This window comes from Ambystoma mexicanum, chromosome 14, assembly GCF_040938575.1.
Source record: "Ambystoma mexicanum isolate Mex_15411 chromosome 14, UKY_AmexF1_1, whole genome shotgun sequence".
NCBI lineage: Eukaryota > Metazoa > Chordata > Amphibia > Caudata > Ambystomatidae > Ambystoma > Ambystoma mexicanum.
The window spans coordinates 286,304,505-286,325,950 of record NC_090940.1 but is presented as its reverse complement, the minus strand read 5'-3'; the positions used below and the strand labels follow the sequence as shown (position 1 = coordinate 286,325,950).

The 21,446-nt window shown below is 47.1% G+C and overlaps 1 protein-coding gene across 1 annotated transcript in view; it reads right to left on the bottom strand.

The window, feature by feature from the left end:
• Positions 1 to 18,037, bottom strand: part of KLHDC2 (kelch domain containing 2) — a 1,007,914-nt gene extending 989,877 nt beyond the window's left edge. The window contains exons 1-2 of the mRNA XM_069637406.1: positions 18,001 to 18,037; positions 14,967 to 15,041 (exon numbers count right to left, since the gene is read on the bottom strand). The gene's annotated coding sequence lies outside the window, so the exon portion shown is untranslated. The remainder of the gene's footprint in view (positions 1 to 14,966; positions 15,042 to 18,000) is intronic.
• Positions 18,038 to 21,446: the final 3,409 nt, after the last annotated feature.

The following is a 21,446-nucleotide window of genomic DNA, read 5'->3' as shown; positions in this document are numbered from 1 at the left end:
CAAACTGCATGACAACACCAAAATACCTTTCCATGCCTAAAAGGAAAGAAGCAAGACATTATTATTCTAACTAAACGGAACATAAGAACTGCATATAAAGACTGTAAAGCAGCAAACCTACGGAGTCGCAGCAGGCCTGGATTCCCACAGGGGGGCTTGAACCAGTGAAGTAACTTGGTCGCTGCTCGCCCCACATCTACGCGCCCCTGCCACAAGAAGCAGGAGAGAGAATACACCAATTACAATATTAAGGTGAGGAGAAGGCCCATGGGGGAGGAAGGAGTTGAGGCTAAGGGAGGTAGTAAAACATAAAGACAATCTGGTATTGAATCCAGCTCTCCTATTTTGCAGACCCATCTTTAACCAGAGGCGTTACCAAGGGACCGGGAGAGGGTTCGAGAGTGCAAAACATCCAACCAGGGCTGGGTGGCCTCCCCGTGTATACCAGGTGAGCGTAACATCAGGCTTCGAAATGAGGTAGGGACCACCCACTGGTCATGGCCAGATATGGATCTCCTCACCAACAAAACGTCTTGGATTTGGACATTTCATCAACACTCTGAGGTCCTCTTTCCCAATGCAATTGGTATCCGTCAGGGGAAAGTTCTCAGGGTCCTCAATGTGTTGATAAAACTTACCAATTATTGGATCCCCTTTTTGAGCCGTAATCAAATCAGCATCTGGGGTCTCCTTACTCCACTGGGCAGTTGAGAGTTAACTGTGAGCATTTGTCTGGGACCTAGTGATAGCAGTGACCTGGATTTCCCCCAACAGGGACTCGATCTCAAGTAGATTCCCTTGGATGGCTCCGGTTTTGGCCAGCTGATCAGCTAGGTCATTTCCAGTTTTGTCTGGTCCTTCTACCTTAGAATGACCCTTGATCTTTTTCCAGTAGATGGTCATCCCGCTAGAGGTGACCAGATCATCAATATTCTGTATTCGTTTTCGATGTTTTAGTGGTTTATTGTTAGCACATAGCATGCCTCTGGTTTTCCAATTAACCAGGTGCTCCACGAACCTGTTCCTGACATAATCTGATTCAGTGATTATGACCAGTTCATGGAGTTGGTGTTGGACAGCAGTGAGGATGGCTTGATGCACAGCCATCAGCTCTGCCACTTGACTACTACGGGGACTGAATTTGTACCCAGCGGAGGGTTCTGGGGCATCATTCACCCATGCATTCCCCACGCCGGCCACAAGTTCCTTTCCCCCATTGTTGTCAACATGGTACGAGCACCCATCCACATAGACAGTGGGAATTCCCTCACACTTGTCTTCTTCATAGACCTTGTGTGGGGAATTAAGGTATGCCTCCATGTTGTCCTTGGTTTTAAGACTTTCATCCTCAAGACAGTTTTATCTGGCACAATCATGAAAGTCAGCCAGACCTTGCACGAGGGGACTCTTTTTGGTTTAGCCATATCTGACCTCCACAGGAAAACCTTGCATTGACAAAATCCATGAAGTAATTTGGGAATTACTCACATTTCCGGCCCGGATTCTGTCACTTTGCATGTGTTCCCTCTGGATAAACGGACGGTAATTCTTCAATGCCCACACCATTGCCAGGAGTGCTTTCTCACAATCGTTGAATTATTCCTCCACTGAGGATAAAGTCCTACTCGCATAGGAGATGACTTTATTGACCTTGTCATGCTTTTGGTATAATACTGCTGTCAAGCATGTATTTAAGAACCCTGTCTCCAAGAAGAACTCCTTGCTTTTGAAGGGTAAGCTAGGCAAGGCGCTTGTGAGAGGCTTCTTTTGAGTTGTCTTACTGCCTCGGCTTGTTCTGGACCCCACTCCCACTTCACCCCCTGCCCCTTCAACAGATGGATTAGGGGTCTTGTGATCTCCGCGTAATCCTCAATGAACGTTCTGCTGTAATTAGTCAGTCCAAAGAGGCTCCTTAGCTCACGCAGAGTTGTGGGGTCTTTTAATTTCTGGAGTGCTTCTACTTTCTTTTCCTGGGGACAGAGACCCTCAGGAGTTATTTCATGCCCCAAGAAGTTGACACAGGTCCTGATCCACTGTGCCTTTTGGAAAGAGAGTTTTGCTCCGGCAGCCCTCAACTGTGTCAGAACATAATGGATCTCCGCTATGTGTTCCTCCACAGTTGAGCTTTTGATTAGAACATCATCTACATAGGCCAGGTTACCCCTTTCACCCAAGTCCGGCATGGCCTTATGCAAAAAGATATTAAATTACTTTGCCGGAGTTGATGTATCCGAAGGGAGTCTGGGTCCAAGTGTACTGCTGCCCACCGAAGGTAAAGGCCAGCTTATATTGGTCCTCCCTACTGACAGGTACAGTCCAGTACCCATAGATCAGGTCAATGGCAGTGTATATCTTTGACCACTGGATCTGGGCCAGCCGTTGGTCAATGTAGGGAAGAGGCCATCGGGAAGTGTGGACCCATTTGTTCAGCTCCCTTAGGTGAGCACAGAGTCTCCACTGGCCGCTTGGTTTCAAAATCCCCAGCACCGGTATTAGGCAGAATTATATGCAGTACCCTTTGGGAACAACACACACAATTAAGACTACAAGTGACAGTACAATTTCACCTTTGGTACAAGCCTGTACTACACAGTTATAGTGGTAGCAGTAGCGGAGCAGCCAGACTTATCTCAAGAGTAAGTGAGCAGTATCAGATAGTTACACAAAGGACAGCAATTACTATGATTCAGGCAAACACTGACTCAAGGTTTTCAAGTAAAAGAATATACATTTATTTCACTCTTCAGTTGTATAACAGTACACTATTATAAGCAGTCTAAAAAAAATCACACTCTTAATACACCACACCACTTCCCTTAAATTCCAGACAAGTTAAGCTCACAAAATGAAGTGGGAGATAAATTGCACTCCAGCAAGTTAGTAGAAATTAGGTCAAATCAACAGGTAAGTACTCAGGGCAATTGAACAAGAGGAACTACAGAGATAGAATCAGGAAGAAAAGGCTTAGGGCCAAAGTCAATGGGTCAAAAGTCTTTTGCTCTAGATCACACAGTTCAGGGTAGTTCGCTGTAAAGTTCGTGGCACGGTTTCCGGATGAGGTTGGTTGATACAAAAGTTAGTTCAAAGGGAAGAGAAGGACAAGCCCTCGGATTTGAGAAAGATTTCAAACACCTTTGCAGCGGTTGAACAAAACGGACAACCGGATTTGCACAGTACCTTAAAACGGAGAGGGAGCTGTAGCTGAGGTGGACGTTCCTGGTATTTCTTGCAGGCTCACGGTTCCTGAAGCGACTGTCAGACTGATCAGAAGTAGGAAGACTGAAGGGTCCTGCACTACCCAGGGAAGAAACCAGCAGCAGAGCAAAGCAACAAATAAAAGGTGCGCTCCTTATAACCCAAGCAGGGTCCGACCTTCGTGGCTTTCCAGCCCACTGTAGCTCTGTACAGCGAATTCGACCAGAGGAGGGGTCCTGGCTTGTAGTTTGGGCGAACTGGTTGGTCCCACCAACTCAAGGGAAGAAGTTTCCTGGAGGATCTTCTCTGTCATCGGATTCTGGAGATTCGGACCTGTAGCAGGGCTTCACTAGGCGGTTCAGTCATTGTAAGGGGCCTCTTCGGCCAGTTCCTCATTGGTTCTTTCGTTCCAGTGGCGACTCTGTCTTTCCAGTCCCAGAGACCTGCTTTTTATGCAGTTTTCCCCCATTCATACAGCCTGGCTGTCAATCACATAGCAGGGTGGCTGTCCTGGCAAGGACAGTCCCCTCAGCCAATCAAACAGGAGTGCAAATTGGGTTACCAAGGGAACCCATGGCAGAGGTCCGAAGATCCCTCCCTCACATCCTGCCTACCTAGACTTTCAGGCGCCTTAAGGAGGGCTTCTGTGCAGAAGCCCGCGAAAAGACAGCGAACAAAGGAGTAATCCTCGATTTGGCATGCAGAGAAAAACACGAGAAAGACTTTAACAAAAAGAAATGGCGAATAAACCCAGCCGGAGCCAAAATAAAATGTATTTGGTCAAGCGGGTTTATGTTTGAGGCTAATATAATAGCCTAAAGCAATACCACGTTTATATAAAATAATCGCGGTAGAAAAGTTAGGATAGATGCCACTGCCACCAGCCAAGTCTTAATGTAAAGGGAGCAAAACAATGCTCCAAGAGGCACAGACAAAAAGGGATAAGAGTTAAGCCTTTCCAATACTCCATGTAAGATGGGGTGTACTGGGTCTGTGGTTTAAAGTGACTAAGGTAAAGTTAATGGCAACTTTACCCTTTTCTGGGGGACAGTGGTCAGCCCCAGAAAATGGAGTCGGTGGGATGTCTCAAAGACAACCCTGTGTCACTGCACTGAAGGTGCTGTGTAACTCACATAAAAATATGAGGCCATGGAGTAGGTGAGGCTCCAGTGCTCAAGAGCACGCAAAAAGTGAAAACACACACAGCAAAACACATGTAAGAGTGGGAAAAAAGGGTCACACTCTTACCAGATGAAAATAATAAATCCTAGAAATCCTGCAAAGATGCTGAGGGACTCATTAGGTAAGGGAAATCAGCCATTTATGAGAATTCTCCCTAACAACCGGATTATTGAAGGTGCTGTGGACTGGACGAATTATCCCACGGGACTCAAGGTTTTTAATTATTTCTGTAAGGGACTCCTTTGATGTGAGAGGCAAGCAGTACTGCTTCACAAACACTGGAGACATGCCAGGGTCCGTGTGAATTGTTGTTGTATGGATTTCGGTGCGACCGCTGTCATATCAGTCCACCGCAAAGAGATCTTGAAAATCTAAGAAAACTTGTTTCAATTTTTGCTTCTGCTCCAGAGTCTCACAGGCATCAGCTAGGTCGACTCTCTCTTCAAACATCTGCCTGAAGCCCGGAAAGACTTCTGGTTTGGCTATCTAAGCGACCTCCTCCAGCTGGGTGGAGAAGTCCCTGGTTAAAGTACTGACTAGGATTGATGGCTTCAGGTGGGGAAGGCAGTCCTGGTGGACTTGAAAGATCACCTCATCCCTCCTGAAGTCACAGGTCACCTCTTCCTTACCATAAGGGCAGGAAAAGTACACCAGGAAATTCCCCCCATACCGGGTGAAGATCCTGTCTGGTGTTGTGTCATTGTCACTATCACTGTCAAAACAGTCATTGGTGATTGGTCCTATCAGTTAATTACCTAAATCTATGGAAAAATGTTGGTCATCAACCGCCATTCCATTAATGGTACCTGCGCCCAGAGTGATACTCCTAAGGTCGCTGTTATCCACCACTATTGGAATGGTGTTGTGTTCTGTATTGACTAGTGCTGTTGGGTTTAACCCCAACCCTTGCTGTTGGAAATGGGCATTGAGGTAAACATATGCGTCAGGATTTTGCAGTTTCTGTCCTCTTTTAATTTTTACTTCAAGTGGGAATTGTCGGGTCCGTTCTGGGATGGTGACTTCCTCTCCAATCTGAACTTCAACTGCATATGGCAGCAATTGAGCTGACCGAAATGCTTTCTCTGGATCATCATTTCTCTGGATCATCAAAGTCCATGCGATTACCCGCTAATAGGGACCAGGCTTTGAAGTTTATTAGGTCCAAACTAATGGCAAATCGATCGAGAGTCACTGCCTAAATAAAATGCAGCAGGGACATCTCGCACAACCCAACAATTATGGACTTTGCTCTTGTTGCCTATGGAAATTTTGAGCATACACCTGCTAGGCAGGAGATGTTTGGAATTGGGTGTTTCCAGGTCCATTTCCCATGTATCTATCAATTTAAAGGTGGGAATGGCTGGATCTTTTGGGAGTTTTCAGAACATGGCTTCGCTGATGAAGCTCTTACCGTTGTTCACACACACTCGGGCGAGTACAGAGTCCTTCCCCCCATTTAACTGAATAGGGATGAACAACTGTTCTCCAATTTTCTGAATGTCAGCCAAGCTTTGAGTTGGTTTCTCATCATTTCGGACTATAGAAGTGGGGTTTTCTGATTGTGAATTGGTATAGAATTTCAGAGTATTTCCTTCCAGTGTGGAATGCCACTTGAGACTGGGAGGAAGGTTGAATTTCAGAAATAGAGAGGACTTCCCATCACCAGTTTGTTGTCCTACTGCAATCACTGTCACGTCAGGGATTTGGTTGTTTCGAAAGTGGAATTCCATTTGGTCAGGTTTTTGTTCAACCATGTGGTATGTGCCATTTAGACTAACATGGTTGACGCTATGTTTTAATTTTATTGGTCGGTTAGTCTGGGTCCAGAGGACCTTGTTTACACAATCTGTTAGGGGAGACAATCTACACAGGATGTCATTCCCCAGTAAACGTGGTGTGCCCTCTGGAGTCACAACTATGACCAGGTGTTTCACCTTGTGTCGCCCAATTTTAATGTCTAAATCCGCAGTCCCCTTGACAGGAATTTTATTTCCATCGAAGTTATGAAGTTGTCCAGGAAGAGGGGTGAGAGGGATCTGGTATCTCTCCCCCCTTCCTGAATTCAGCTGAACAAAGGTTTTTTTTGACAGAGGGTGGCTTGGGATCCAGTGTCCACCAGTGCCAAAAATGTACATTGCCCCTGTATTTGGACCCGGGCATAAAATCTTCCCTCCTTTTCCTCAAGGGGGTAAAGGTAATGCACATTTTGGGCCAATTGGTGGGTTAATTTCTTTACTCTTGATTCTGACAGAGGGGTACTTTGGGCAGGATTCTGTTTGGGAGCTTGGGAATCTGTAAGAAAAAGGTTGACAGTTGGATATTAGGGAAGTTTTGGGCTCCCCTGGTTCTGATTCTGGGCTGCCCCCAACCCCCCTTTTTGGAGGCAGTCACCAGAATTGGTTTGCACAAGGTGATCATTCTGGGGTTCAATGATGGGCGGTTTTAACCCAGTCCCCACATTTACCCAGGCTTGATTAGGATCTCTCGGGACACACTTTTCTTTGGGAGGAGTTCCCCCATCCCTGAAGGAGAAGATCATTTTCCCAGAATCCTCTGAGGACACCTCTCCTTCAAATTCGAAGACTCTAACCTCCTCCACAAAATGGGTCTTTTTAGGCCCTTTATTTCTCCTACCCACCCTCTGTTCCTTAGGTTGCAGACTTTCGGGGGCAGGAGATTCTGGTTCTGGTTCCTGGGTTTCTAGGGGCTTTTCACAGGTGGGGAAGGAAGCTTCCTCCAAGGCTTTGCACCCCCCCTCCCCCTGTGCCTCCTCCATGGGAACCGGTGGGTTGTCAGGGTTCTCTCCCCGTCATTACTCTGGAGTACCAGCCCCTTGATTTGAGGGGTTCTGGGCCACCATGTTCATCTGAGGGTTCTGCTGAGCCCTCAACATTCGACCCAGATCCTGTGACAAGTTCTGGACCTGGCACTTCAGTTGGGATACCCGCTCTGGCTGGTATGGGGGTCTCTGGTCCATCCTAGGTGGATCACGGGAAGATTAACTCTCCCTTCTCCCATAATACCCTTGGTCGGGATAGTTCTGGTATCGCTCCACCCTTGGCCTCCCCTCTCCCGGATTGGGCTGTCTGGGCTAAGGAAAGTGGGGAAAGAAAGAAGGGTTGTTTTGGGGGTTGAAGTTTGGCGGGTACCTGGGAAAAAAACTCAATCCGGCATTTGGGGGATTACTGCCCTCCTGGGGAAAGTTAGGAGGGAAGTCTCCTGGGTTGACAGCTACCTGGTTGGACCCCCCCCTTGGGCTGGGGGAGTCCACACATAGCCCAGGATGGGTCTGTTGCCCTTGTAACATGGGTTTATATAATCAGGGGAGTTAGGGGTCCCATTTGTGGGATTTCCTCCCTGACTACCTGTCAGGGATTGGCCTGAGGGCCTTCTGGGTCTTTGGTTAGAAGGATTTGGCACAGGAATAGTTTTAGGCCCCCCCATCTCCATATCTAAAGCAGGGGTGTTGGCTGGTTTGGGGTTTTTATTTGTAATTTTATTCTCTACCGGTTTCTGCACTTCATAAATGCGAGTTGCCTGTTCAATGACCCAGTCTAGTGATCTCTTCTCGTGAAAGTCCCTCACCAGCTCGGTCATTATGTATTTAGGGAGTGCATGAAAGAATGTATTAATGAACTCCCTACTGTCTGTGCGCACCCTCCTGGTAGTCTGCGCAAAGACCCGTTTTAATTCTTGCACACATTTTTGTGGAGCCTGGTCTTCCCCACATTGCAGGTTGTAGGTCGCCTTGCGGGCCTCTTGAGGGTTCCTATGTACAGAAAAATTCTTTAAGATGGCCGCCCTATAGGTGGACCATCTTGAATGGTTCTGATCCTCCAGCCCCGCAAAGAAGCTGGAGTATTCAGGGGAAAATGTCCACTTGACATATTGAATGCAACTCTGGCTATCTTTCAAATAGAAAGTATCCATCATTTGCTCGTATAACTCGAGGTGCTCCCAAATGGAATACTTGGCATTTTTATGATAGGGAGTTATGACACTCCTAATGGTCTTGATCTGTTTTAGGGGATCTTTCATTAGGCCACTCTTCATTTTGTTGGCCTTTATTAGTCTTAGTCACCCGTGTCCACTCATCCTCTGACTCAGAGGCACTGCTAAAGGAGGTGGCTATCTGATCCTCTATGCTCTCCCTAATTCTGCGAGCTTGGGAATGGCTTGCAGAATGTGGGGGCCTAGTTTCTTGGGACATGTGGCTCTCAGAAGAGTCTTCTGAATCTCCCTTCCTCCCAGGATTGGATGAGTACCCCCCACTGCCCTAGCTGGGAAGAGGTCTTTAAGATGCTCTTTGTGGGCCTAGTTTCATGGAGTTCCCCCCACCAAATTTTACAGACTGATCCTTTGGTAGGCTGTATTTTTGAGGATCCAGTTCCCTGATTCTCCCCTCACTGGAGTCTTCCTGATTAGAGAGGCTAGCCCTAACATTTGGGAATCTGTACAGAGCTGCTCACCCATCCATTTCTGGGAGGCGCTGATCTGTCAGCCCCATGTTTCCCATTCTGCTGAAGTCTACCATCCCTGTGGCCCTTGGTTCATATGAGCCACTGGACATGAGGGTGGCAGAGTCCATGGTACTGAAGGGGTTAAAGTCCCTGATGACAGGGGTCCTGATGTTATGCTCAGGGGTTTCTCTGTCCCTTCCTACCCCGACTCTTTCAGCCCCTATTCCCTGGTGACATGCCAAAATCTGACTCTTTTGCTCCTCTATTAAGGCCTTACTGGTCTCAATGATTTACTCTTGCATGGCTATCGGTTTGTGGAGCCTATCATTCTTTTCACAGAGAGCCTCATTGTCTCTCTGTGCTTCCTGCCTGGATTGGAAATACTGGGCCAATTTCTGCTGCAGGAGACTCACCTCCTGAGTTTTGTCATTATTGGTGTGAGTGTTCTTTTCCAGGGCATCCTTCACCCGCCTGGTGTGCTCTAGTAGCTTCTCATATTCAGTTTTAACTTCACTATACTCCTGAAGGGCCAGCTTTTTTTCCACTAACTTAGTTTTTAATTGGCTGACTTCCTGGCATAAGGCGTCCCTCTCCTGACTTAGAGTGCCCCTCTGTGCAGCCAGGTCGTCTCTGTGTTTTAAATGCCCTAGATTTCTGGCGTTCCTCATCAAATTCCTCTTGCGAGTGGATGGGGGTCATTACAAGTTTAGAGGTAGCCATGGTGCTATTAGCGCCATGGCTGCCTCCAAACCCGGGTCCGGTCTCACCGAATGGGGACTTGCCGGGTCATTCCAACCTTGGAGGACCCGGTAAGTCGTCATTCAGTAAACCATGAGCCCTCATAGGGCTAAATGGGAACGGGGAAGGAGCAAATAACGGGCCCGCTTAAAGCGGTCTTGTTATTTGCTCCAAGGTCCCTTAACGGGTCCCGCTAAGAACGGCTGGTCAGACTAGCCGTTCCTGCTGGGACCCGCTAAGGGACCTCGGAATATGGTGGTAGGGGCTTAACGGCACCGCCATCCTTAACGGTGCTATTAAGCCCCTAACGCAATACTCGTAATGAACCCCAATGTCTTTAATAATTAATTTATTATTTTCCTCTTTCAAGGATTCTATGTGGTTCTGTAAGGTGACTAGCTGCTTTGCGCAGGCTCTATTAAAATGTAATTGTTGTGCCAGTTTCTGTTGACTCTGTTGTAAAGAGTCAAGCCTTTCCTGACATTCTTTTTGCAGTGTCTGTACTTGGGTAGTTTGCTCTGCATTTTCTTGCTGTAAGAGAGCCAGAGCTTCCTTTAATTTGGTAATATACTGCCTAGCCTCTGTTTCAGATTCTTGGATCTTCTGGAGCCTTTATTCTGCAGTGTTTCCCCTTGCTTCTTTGCCAGATCTATGTTGTCTGCATGCTTTTCCTGTATGATTCCTCTGTGGAGGTACAGGTAGGCCGCTATTTTGTCAATTTTACACTGCTCCTCTTTTATTTTTGGGGCCATGTACAGTTTGCTAAGCGCTTGGTGTAATGGATTCTTGTCCTGCCATGTATCTAGGTCTATTGCAGTGACTTGTTTTCTTTCCTGTAGCCATACCTGTTCATCCTGTTCGGGCCACTCACCCCTGACAGTTTCTGCAGGAAGTGTTCCCAAGCAATATTACTTTTTACTGGGGTAGCCATTTTAGAAATATCAATTTCCTTATGGCTTCTTTCAGGGTTAATTTACTTTTGCAAACAGGCCCGATTTTTTTGGGGAGTATTTATTTTGAGGGTTGCTTGTACATTGTAGCACAGTACCCCAACCCAGCAAGGTGTCTGTACACTGCAGGCTAGAATGCTGTGCTAGACTGTCACGGGTGGTATTTCAAATTCAGAATCCCGGACGAGCCCCCAAGCTGTAAGGGGCTTCAATCAGGCACACACTCAGGTCTCGCCTAGCATGAAGAGCGCAATGGAACCCTTATTTATTTTTGTTTATAAGTTCAATATTCTGAATGATATACCACTCATATCACACCGGTCTCAAAATATCCATCAGGTCACACTGAACCAGGAATCAGGCTAGTTTGTAAAGGTAAATATTTATTTTATTTATTTAATATTCAAATTACACATAAGTTTAATATATAGATATATATGGGACAGCAATCACCTACCGGTGACAATACAATTCAGAAAATAAGTAAAGCAATTGAGTTTCTGGGGGAAAGTGAGAAAAGGCAGAATACCTCTGAGGAGGTGCAACTGGTAGTGGGGCTTCATAGAGAGGTCTGAAATGTGAGGAGAGAAGGAGAGGGTGGAGTCGAAGATGACACCAAGGTTTTTTGCCTCGTAGGAAGATGCAGGTAGAGGGCCCAAGGAGGGCGGCCAGAGTGAAAGAGGGAAAGAGGGAACAGGGGTCCCAATGAGAAGGATCTCAGTCTTACTGGCATTAATGTAGAGATCGTTAGAGGCACACCATTCCTGACTCGCGGATAGACAGTCAGGAATGAGCGAGAGAGGAGAGGATGCTGAGGGAGCCTGAACGAGAGCTGAGTGTCATCCGCATAACACTGAAAGTTAGAAGAGAAGGTAGAGATGAGGTGGGCCAGATGTGCCAAGTAAAGATTGAAGAGCCAGGGTGAGAGGTTAGAGCCCTAGGGAACACCACATGTGGAGAGAGAGGTGGAGAGAAAGGACCCCAGTTGGACCTGGTAGGGGCGATCAGAGAGGAAGGAGGTCAACCAGGCTAGGGCCTGACCCGTGATGCCCATGTTGTCACAGAGAGGATTGACCAGGATGGTGTGGTTGACCATGACAAAAGTAGAGGAAAGATTAAGGAGGATGAGGACAGAAGGAAGGCTAGAGTCGAGGTTTGAGAGCAGGTTTTCACGGGTGTACAGAGATGATCTCTGGTAACATGTCTAATTTCACATGCATCTTCAGCCATAGTCATTTCACTCTGCTGCCCACTCTCCTCTGAACCACCACCACCACCACAGCATTCCCCATCAACCATATCAGGACACAGATTGGTTCAAAAATCCTCCCTCAAACTCTTGTGGGCTCACCACATACTTATCCTTAATTGCATCTTCCTTGCTGCTGGAAACCACTTCCTCCATTACCCCACTCCTATTCAACTTGATAATTCTTCTTTGTTACACCAACCATTCCTGTCCAGTTTGGCTGCACTGCGACTTGAGTCTGTGGCAACCTCAGGATCGAAATACTGGGAATCACCCTTGGTTATCTTAAAAGGGTTTTAACCTATACCACATCTCCCACTTGAACGTCATGAACACACATCCGGTTGTTAAAACAGACCTGGTTCATTCGCTGTGTCTCCAACACCCTCTTGGAAACTCTTTCCAAATCCACCTGAGGCTAATCATCACCCGACAAATGACCAACTCATTCTGGAACCAACTTTGACCCAGCCTTCCTTCCTCTTAACGATTCGAAAGGAGAAACTCCAGTCACCACGTTGGGCGTGGTTCAATGCGCCCACATGTCACATAATGTACGCTGCACTGACACATGGTTAGCAATTGCCCACTCAATGAAAGGCATAAATTAGTTTTTAAAAATTGATTAGCAGATTTTGCTAATTAAAATTTTTTTGATTAGCAAATGAACTAATTTGATTAGCAATGTTGTACTAATATTGAATGTCACCAGAATTAGTTGTACCCCAAGATATAGAATTAGCAAGAATGCAGAAATGATTTCTATGTACCTCCTGGGTTTAACATCAGTGCAATGTCTGTAAAATGTAAAGGTTTGCTGCATGAATGGCCAAACAAATAAAGCTCTAAAAACATTTTTTTTCAGTTCAATGATGTGTGGCTGGGTCATGCAGTCAGTGTTGCAATACAGTGCTGCGTCCTTTAGTGGGTTGAGCGGAAGCAAGTGGCTGGTATTGATATTTCTCCCACCGAAACGGGCAGGAGAAAATTAATTACCAGCACGGCCACCTGCACCAATAACACATCCTGCTTGCAGAAGGACTTTGAATTACATAAAAAAGATATTTTTAGAATAAAAAGTTGGGCTAGGAAACAGGTGCTACAATCTCAGATAAATGGCAACTCAGCAGGGGCACTAGACAGGGTTGCCCCTGGTCGCCTATGCTATACATCCTTGCGTTGGAGCCATTGGCAGTCTGCCTCAGACAACAATATGGGGAGATAGGGATCCACGCTGCGGGAGGTTCGCATCTCATATCATTGTATGCCGATGATATACTTTTATATTTGCGCTTCCCAGAGGAAAACCTACAATATGTCCTGGAGGTGACGGAACGATACGCTACCCTCTTGGGCATAGCAGTAAATCCCAGGAAATCCAGCATGTTCCACCTGGGGAGGTATAGACGCGCCCTACCGGGGAGCCTACCGGTTTTGCCAATACCCTGGTGAACCGAGAAGTTTCGAAACCTAGATATCGATATATACCACACGACAGGAGAAGAACACAAACACAACACGGCAAAAGGCAGTTGAAGGTATTAAGAATAGCATGGGATTCTGGTCCAGAGTACCCCTTGCCATGAGGGTAGGGCGGCTCTGATTAAGATGGTAGTCCTGCCCAGACTGTTACACTTTTTTGTAAACATCCTGTATGTGATCCCTAAGCACTTTTTTGCCAAACTCCATAGCCTGTGCAGAGGTTTCATATGGCACAATTCCAGGAACAGGGTGGCCCTCTGGAAACTACAAAACTCGTGTGACAGGGTGGGTACAAACCTGCCGAATTTTGAGTTATATTATTTGGCGGGACAGCTATAATATGTGGCCATGTGGTTGTCTGAAGAAGAAACGGCTGAAGCCAGGCTGTTGTGTAAGGATCCTGCTCCCTACTTCCTTAGAGAGACAGTGTGGTTGCCTAGACCAAAGGTACTAGGAATGGCGAGACTGTTGGTGCCTGGCTGGGAAATGTGGCGTAGAGCATGGCAAATTGTGGGAAACCCTGCCCCATTCTCCCTGCAGGTACCGCTAGTGGCGCTATGCGGAGAGGACTCCCAAATGATAAAAGGGGTCCGTAGATACTGGGAACCGATGGGCTTGGCTACCCTTGGAGATATATGGCAGGAGGGGGTGGCATTGGACTTAGAGAAGTTAATGGAGGACACCGGGGTGCATAAAGGTAACACAGTACTTATTCCAGAATGATTAAGCGGGTGCCAGAAGGGTGGCACGAGCCAGTGCGAGCGGAACAACCTGATGCAACCATCGAGACGATGTATGATATCTCGGAGGGTGGGCATGAAATATCTCCCATATATGAGCTACTGGGGACTAGGGTGGGGAAGAAGTTACTCCAACTGAGGCGAGACTGGGAAGAGGAGGTGGGAGAACCCATGTCGGATGGGCAATGGAATAGAGCCCAAAGGTATCATAAGAAGGTGTCCCGAAACGCTAGGCTTCAGCAGATTCAATTATATATCACTCATAGAGCATATATGACCCCCAGTAAAATTGCCAGGTTTGGGGGCTCAGTGTTACTGAGTGCGGGGAGGAGGAAGCTGGGATGCTACGCATGTTCTGGGCTTGCCCGGAGGTGGGAAGGTTCTGGACAGAGCTGAATATACGCTTAGCAGGAAAAGGGATTACGCAGGATGTGGAGTCAGCTTGGGCATGCATGATTGGGGGTTTTACCAGACCACGCAACCTGGGGCACATTAGTAAGAGGAAAGACCTGGCCTACATCCTGGCCAAACAGAGAATTGCAATGTGCTGGAAAGCAGCCCAACGGCCTAGAATTGAGATGTGGTGGGCAGACCTCATGAGGTGGGAAGAGGCAGAAACGGCTGCCTGGTATGAAACAGTCAGCAGGGGGGGGAGGGGAGGTGGGACCCCTAATAGCATGGAGACAATTGGTGGCCTCGATGGTAGGACCCTCCCAGGCCGACCATAGTGATAATGATACGGAAAAGTTAATGACAGTAGATACGCCTGTAGATAAGCAGGATGATGACATGGATACAGGGGCTCGAGTTAAAGGGGTGGGAGGGGGGAGGTCCGAAAGCGTACTTTGTAATGTAATGTTGTGAAGATTAAATACGGAAGTCCTCATTGTTTGTAATGTTTGGAGTGTTGTTTATAAAATAATAAAACATTTTTATAAAAAAAAAAAAAGTTGGGCTAAGCTTTGCTTACCTCTTAAGGCATGTTGCTAAGTCACAGTGGGAAGGTCCTCTCTGCCTAATCTTCCTCTACACTGCAGACCAATTCCTACAAAATAGGCAAAAAGCAACTCATTACCTACCCACAATAATGCACACTCACTCTGGGGGGGCGGCCTCGAGAATCGACAGCCGAAAAAATGCCAGTGCAGCCACTTGCCAACACCCAGCCCAGCAATTGGGGACAGCGTTGGGGCCTTTCACCTTTATGCAAATTAGGAGGTTTGCATGTATTTTGTCACATAGCGCCTGTACAAGTTTCCTGCATAAAACTGCAGAATCATTGGCTGCATCTGTAACGATTCTGCAGTTTTATTTGTTTTTGTTATGTGTTAAAATGCCATCTTCACTAATGCCAGCTACCAAAAAGTAAGTGGGGCTGGGGTGGGCGGTTTAGGGGCCCAAAAAATAACAGTTCAAAAGACTAGATATGTAGGCTTAGTCGCAAAAGGGGAGGGTAATTCGAGATCAGGACCTTTTGCCATGCGCTTCTGAACAGAGGCATCAGGATGCGAGATAGCAGACAAGATCAAGTGCAGTTGGATTCTGGTAAACGTTTTAAAAACTCTGAAAGACTTTTATTGCAGGCAGTGTGTGAGAGAACAAGGGTGTGTGGGGTGAGTGAGAGTGAGAATTAACGCTAAGAAACATGGGACAGGGAGCAAGGGAGAGTGGGGGGCTATATGCAAGATTAGAGCGCAGTTGTGAGTGAGAGCTCGGGTGCAAGTACTGTGGGTGACTGCGATTGAGAGCTATCGTGCAAGAACGCATGAAAACTAGTTTTGAGTAAAAATGGGAGCGAGAGTGAGAAGTAGCATTATTTGAAAACGTAAGTGAGTGTGAGAGTAGTGTGCATTTTGAGAGGGCTAAGGTGTGAGAGCTAGGATGCAAGAGTGAGAACTATGGTGTGAGAACGAGAGCTTTGGTGCAAGAGTGAGAACTATGGGGCTGGAGACGAGTTTGGGCAAGGCTTCAAAAGAGCCAGGGTTAAAGGGTGTGAGAGATGTTGTTGGAGAGAGCCAGGGTGCAAGAGAAGGGGTGTGTGGGAAGCTGGTAGAGACATGGTACATGTGTTTTGTGACTGGATGCATGAGTGAAAGCAAGGGTGCTAGAAAGGGTGCCTGCATGTGGAGTGCTGGGAGGATGAAAATGAGCCCAGGGAAGGTGAAATGTTGAAATTAAGGGTCAGTTAAAAGATAAGAAATGTGCAGGACAGGAGAAAGAGGATGTGAAAGATGGGTGCCTGCATGAGTTACAGGCGCGAGGGTGGGAGGCCAGAAGAGAGAGAGGGCATGTGTGTGGGAGTTAATATGTGTGTGCAAGCCATTTGGGGATGGGGAGACAAACAAAAGAAATAAAGAACAGGGGTCTGGTGGGGATGGGGGGAGGTTGCAGGGAGATGGTAGGGGTGGGAGGAAGAAAGGAAGGAGCGGGCCGGGCAGCAGGGCGAAATGAAAAAATTATAAATAACGCACTTACCTGCTCCTCGACTTCTCAGGCCAGGCAGAAAGGACTAAGCCCTGCCCTCTAGGCACACCAATATGAGGCCTAGGGGAGAGGGCTTATTTTAAAATGTGCACACTACAGTGAACACAGTGCGGCCAGGGCCTTCGCCACCAGCAGGTTACTGCGTATTCAGCACCCCTGCCTCTTCTACGAGCAGCAGCCTGCGTTATTACAGCGGCTGCTGGGTGTTGGAGAGCAGCCGCTCTCTAACACCCAGCACCTGCCGTAATAACGCAGCCTGCTGCACGTAGAGGAGTCCTCATATTTATTATTTTTTTATTTCACCCTGCCACCCGGCCCGCTCCTTCCTTTCTTCCTCCATCCCCTACCTCCCTCCCCTACCATCTCCCGGCAAACTCCCCCCTACCCCCACCAGACCCCTGTTCTTTATTTCTTTTGTTTGTTCATTAACTCACAGAAGTTTGCTTTGAAAAAACAAAGTGAAATGTTTGATGGTAAGGCTTGATTAAAGGAGCTGAAAGAGCTCACACGAGGAGATGTGTTGGCCCGAAATTGGGTGCGAATGGCTATAGGGATTAGCATTGGCAGTCAATGGGTGGGCAAATAGCCAAACAACACCTACACGCATTGCATTTCTCCCCATCTGCATTTTAATGCAATAGTTTTGCCTTTTAGCACTAAAGCACACAAAATAGCCCAAACTAAAAAGGAATATTTCATACCAAGGAAGCCTGCTGCTCATAGAAGAGACCTATTCTATGAGCAGCAGGCTGCGTTATTATGGCGGGTGCTGGGTGTTAGAGCTGCTCTCTATCATCCAGCACCCGCCGTAATAACGCACCATGCTGCTCGTAGAAGGCCTCTTCTATGAGCAGCAGGCTGCGTTATTACGGTGGGTGTTGTGTGTTAGAGCTGCTCTCTAACATCCAGCACCCGCCGTAATAACGCACCCTGCTACTCGTAGAAGGCCTCTTCTACGAGCAGCAGGCTGCGTTATTACGGCGGGTGCAGGGTGTTAGAGAGAGGCTGCTCTCTAACATCCAGCACCCGCCGTAATAAGGCAGCCTGCTACTCGTAGAAGGCCTCTTCTACGAGCAGCAGGCTGCGTTATTACGGCGGGTGCAGGGTGTTAGAGAGAGGCTGCTCTCTAACATCCAGCACCCGCCGTAATAAGGCAGCCTGCTCGTAGAAGGCAGCAGGCTGTGTTATTACGGCAGCGATTGCTGGGTGTAAGTGTCTGATGATAATATTTCTCCCGCCCGTTCGGGCGGGAGAAATGTTATTCTCAGCCACTTTCTAACACCAGCACCTGCAGTAATAACGCAGCCTGCTGCTCGTAGAAGGCCTCTTCTACGAGTAGCAGGCTGCGTTATTATGGCGGGTGCTGGGTGTGAGCAAGTGGCTGAGAATAATATTTCTCCCGCCCGAACGGGCAGAGAAATATTATCATCAGACACTAACACCAGCACCCACAACATTTGCATGAAAAAGGCGCGGCTCCCGCACCCAAACCTCCCCCAGCACTGCCTTGGCCTCCTTACCTGAGAATGTTGAGCCAGAGTGTGAGAGGGGGGCTGAGAACCTCCTCTCACCACGTGATGACGCTGCATCCGGGCTGTGCTGACTAAACATTGATACAATGTTTTTAGCCCAGCCCAATGCTTCTGCCTCACCTGCAGTGCACTTTGTGCACAGAGGCAGAACTTTTAAAGGCACAATCTTTTTTTTTCTTTTCTTTTTTTGCTGTGGAAATCATATTGCAGGTGCGACATGATTGTTAAAATAAACAGCATTACATAATTATTATATCACTAATTGCGATGTGATACCGCTTATTTTATGCCTTGGAATACATCCTTTAACTGTCCTGTTTGCCCTCTCCACCAAACCATTGGCCTATTAAAGAAAAACACACTGGATCATAAGGTACTTGCTAACTATTGCCCTATCGCATGCCTCTATTGGCTATCTAAAATCCTAAAATCCTGGAAAAAATTGTCACAGTGCAACTACAGGAATTCCTGGAAGATCGGGGGAATTGGATTTGTACCAGTCTGGATTTAGGCCTGGACACGGGACCGCGACGTCTCTCCTGTCAGTCTGGGACAACATCTTAAAAGCTGATGATGAGGGTGAAATCAGCATGCTGGTTATGCTGGACCTCACATCAGCCTTTGATACAGTCGACTTCAAGATCCTCATTTCAAGATTCTCTACAGTGGCCGAGGTATCTAAACAGTCACTGCAATGGTTTACCTCTTTTCTGAATAATGGAACCAGCAAGTTAAAATGGGGACATTTATTTCAGACTCTTTACCAGTTGAATGCAGAGTGCCCCAGGGTTCATCCCTGTCACCATTGTTATTCAACATTTATATTGGCCCCATGCTAGATATCTTCTTGGAATTTGGCCTACATTTTCATTCCTACACCGATGATACACAGATTTAGGTACAGTTAAAATAACCTAGGGAAGCAACTAAAAGAGTGTTAGCATGTGCCAGTAAAATAAAGAGCTGGATGGTGGCTAACAAGCTCCAGTTAAATCCAAGTAAAACCGAGATTATTCTTCTCATACCGAAGACAAAATTGGCTAAAACCCTGCAACATAAGCCTTGTCCAGAAATCTTTGAGGTCCCCATATCATTTGCCACAAAGGTTAAGAGCCTTGGATGAGGATGAGGGATGAGCAGAGACTGAGAGGGCGAGCTCATCACATGTTATCTACAGTGGACATCACCCGCACATGCCAACATTACTGCATTTCATAAGATCCCTAAATGTACAAGAATGTTGAATCACTGCAAATACAGCCATGTTTTTTGTTTGTTTAATTTAACGTTATCAAGAAACATTAAAACATGTTTTATAAAAAAAAGAACCTTTGATGCATTTGGCAGGCAAATGTAGGCTGCAATACGCAGGTAAACAATATGGTAAAATCCGTATACTATCACCTTAAACTGTTAAAACCTCTGCTACCACTGATCTCACACAAAGATCGCCCCCTAGTTGTCGGTGCACTGGCTAACTCCAGGTTAGATTACTGCAATGCCCCTTTAAAGGGAATCCCAAAAACGCAAATTCAGTGCTTGCAGGTTGCGCAAAATTTGGCCGTTAGACTGGTTTTCTCACTGTTACAACATGCTCACATCTCTCAATATCGGAGCAACCTTCATTGGTTACAAGTACAGCAGAGGGTATTGTTTAAGACCCTCTGTTCCTCTGTTTGATGTTCAAATGCCTCCATGCGATCGCTCCGAGATATCGTGTGTCAAAGATCTCTGCCTATCATCCAGATCCTTCTCTTCGATCTTCTGGACAGCATTTACTGGTGGTTCCTCCATCAAGATCTGTGACTTGGGGTGATATATCATATCAGATCATATCATATCATAGACGTTTTGCCTGTTCAGGAACAAGAGCTTGGAATGCCCTACCTTACGACCTTCGGAAAATCAAGTCTCTTTTGAATTCAGGAAAAAGTTAAAAACCTATCTCTTTGAATAACTCTGCAGACAATATTGGCTCTTTGGTTCTTATCCCTTACTCCACCTGCGCCCAGATGCAATTTTTTTGCTTGATTCCTACTGGGTACGCGCATTTCAAATAAAAAATACAAACACAAATAAGACCGAGAATTACATCTGAACAACAGTGCAGCATGTCTATAAGGTATACAGGGCCCTCCCGCATTGATAGCCTAGGTGGGGAAAAGCGATTGCCGCTGTGGTACTGTCCTTGGTTTCTACAAAAAAAAAGTGCCAGTGATTTCGGCACAGCCGGTGAGTTGGAGAGACTGATAGCAGACCGGACTGTGTTATTGTCAGGACACCCACACGACCCACACGTACAATCCAGACCACCTCACCTGAGACCTGCTCCAGACGTTCCACGCGGATTCGCATTCCTAGAATCCATCACGCGCGGAGTCCCGCGCTGGGAAAACATCAATCAAGCTCCTGGCGGTTGTGGCCCCGATGGAGATGGGGTGCATCACGAAACGCCGGCACCACTTCCTGGTCACGTGCTATCCGATACCGGTCACGTGATACTAGGAGATTTCGCCCAACGAATCCCGTTGCCGCTTCCTGCTCCTCTGCATCACGTGACACGCAATGCCGCCCATGTGACCTGATGGGGAAGCAGTCACATGATCTGGTCTCCGGCATAAAGGAACACTGATCACAGACTACTCTGCTTCTCAGCTGTTTAACAGTGTTCAAGTGGTGTTTCGTTTTGCTTGGATCCCGTTCTTCTGGCTATTGGACCTTGAGTTTTGGAATTGGACTGCTTTCGTTTTTCTCCCTTGGATTTGTTGCTTGGAACTTTGTTTTCTTGGATTTTTGACCTCGTGCTTCGTGTTACTGGACTGCCTTCGCTTGTACCTCGGAATTGGTGTTTTGGAACTTTTGCTTCTCAGGATTTTGGAACTTTGGCTCACGGACTTAGGACTGCCTCTGGATACCGTTCTGCTTTTGTGGACTCTGTCCTTTGAACGCTGAGCACTACTTCAGGTGCATTCATCAAGGGAAACCAGGTTACCCGTCCTCCCCTGGGTGTTCTATTATTCTCCACCACCTGGGGTCTACCCGCTCCCTCCTCTCTCTACAACATTGGTAGGTGCTGTTCTTACTTCCTTCCTACTATTGCCCTTTGTGATTATTGACCTGGTATTCACGATTTCCTAACCTGCTTCCCTTGCAGCTGCCTGGTACCCGCGCTCCTGCCTCTTGTGCACCTGTGGTCTCAATAACTGTTTAGGGAGCATTCTTTGATTTCTCCCTGACCGGTGCTTGGGGACGGAGGTGTCCATAGACATCGCAGTAATCTCGGAGTGACAGTTATGCTCAAGGTTGCAAGTGGCAACATTGTATGACGAAAGATGACTCATATGTGAATTTACTTTATACCAGATACAGAGTGGTCTGGCGCCACGTGGGTGCTCACTTGAAGGTATCTGTTTGGTATCCTACTGAGAGTGTGA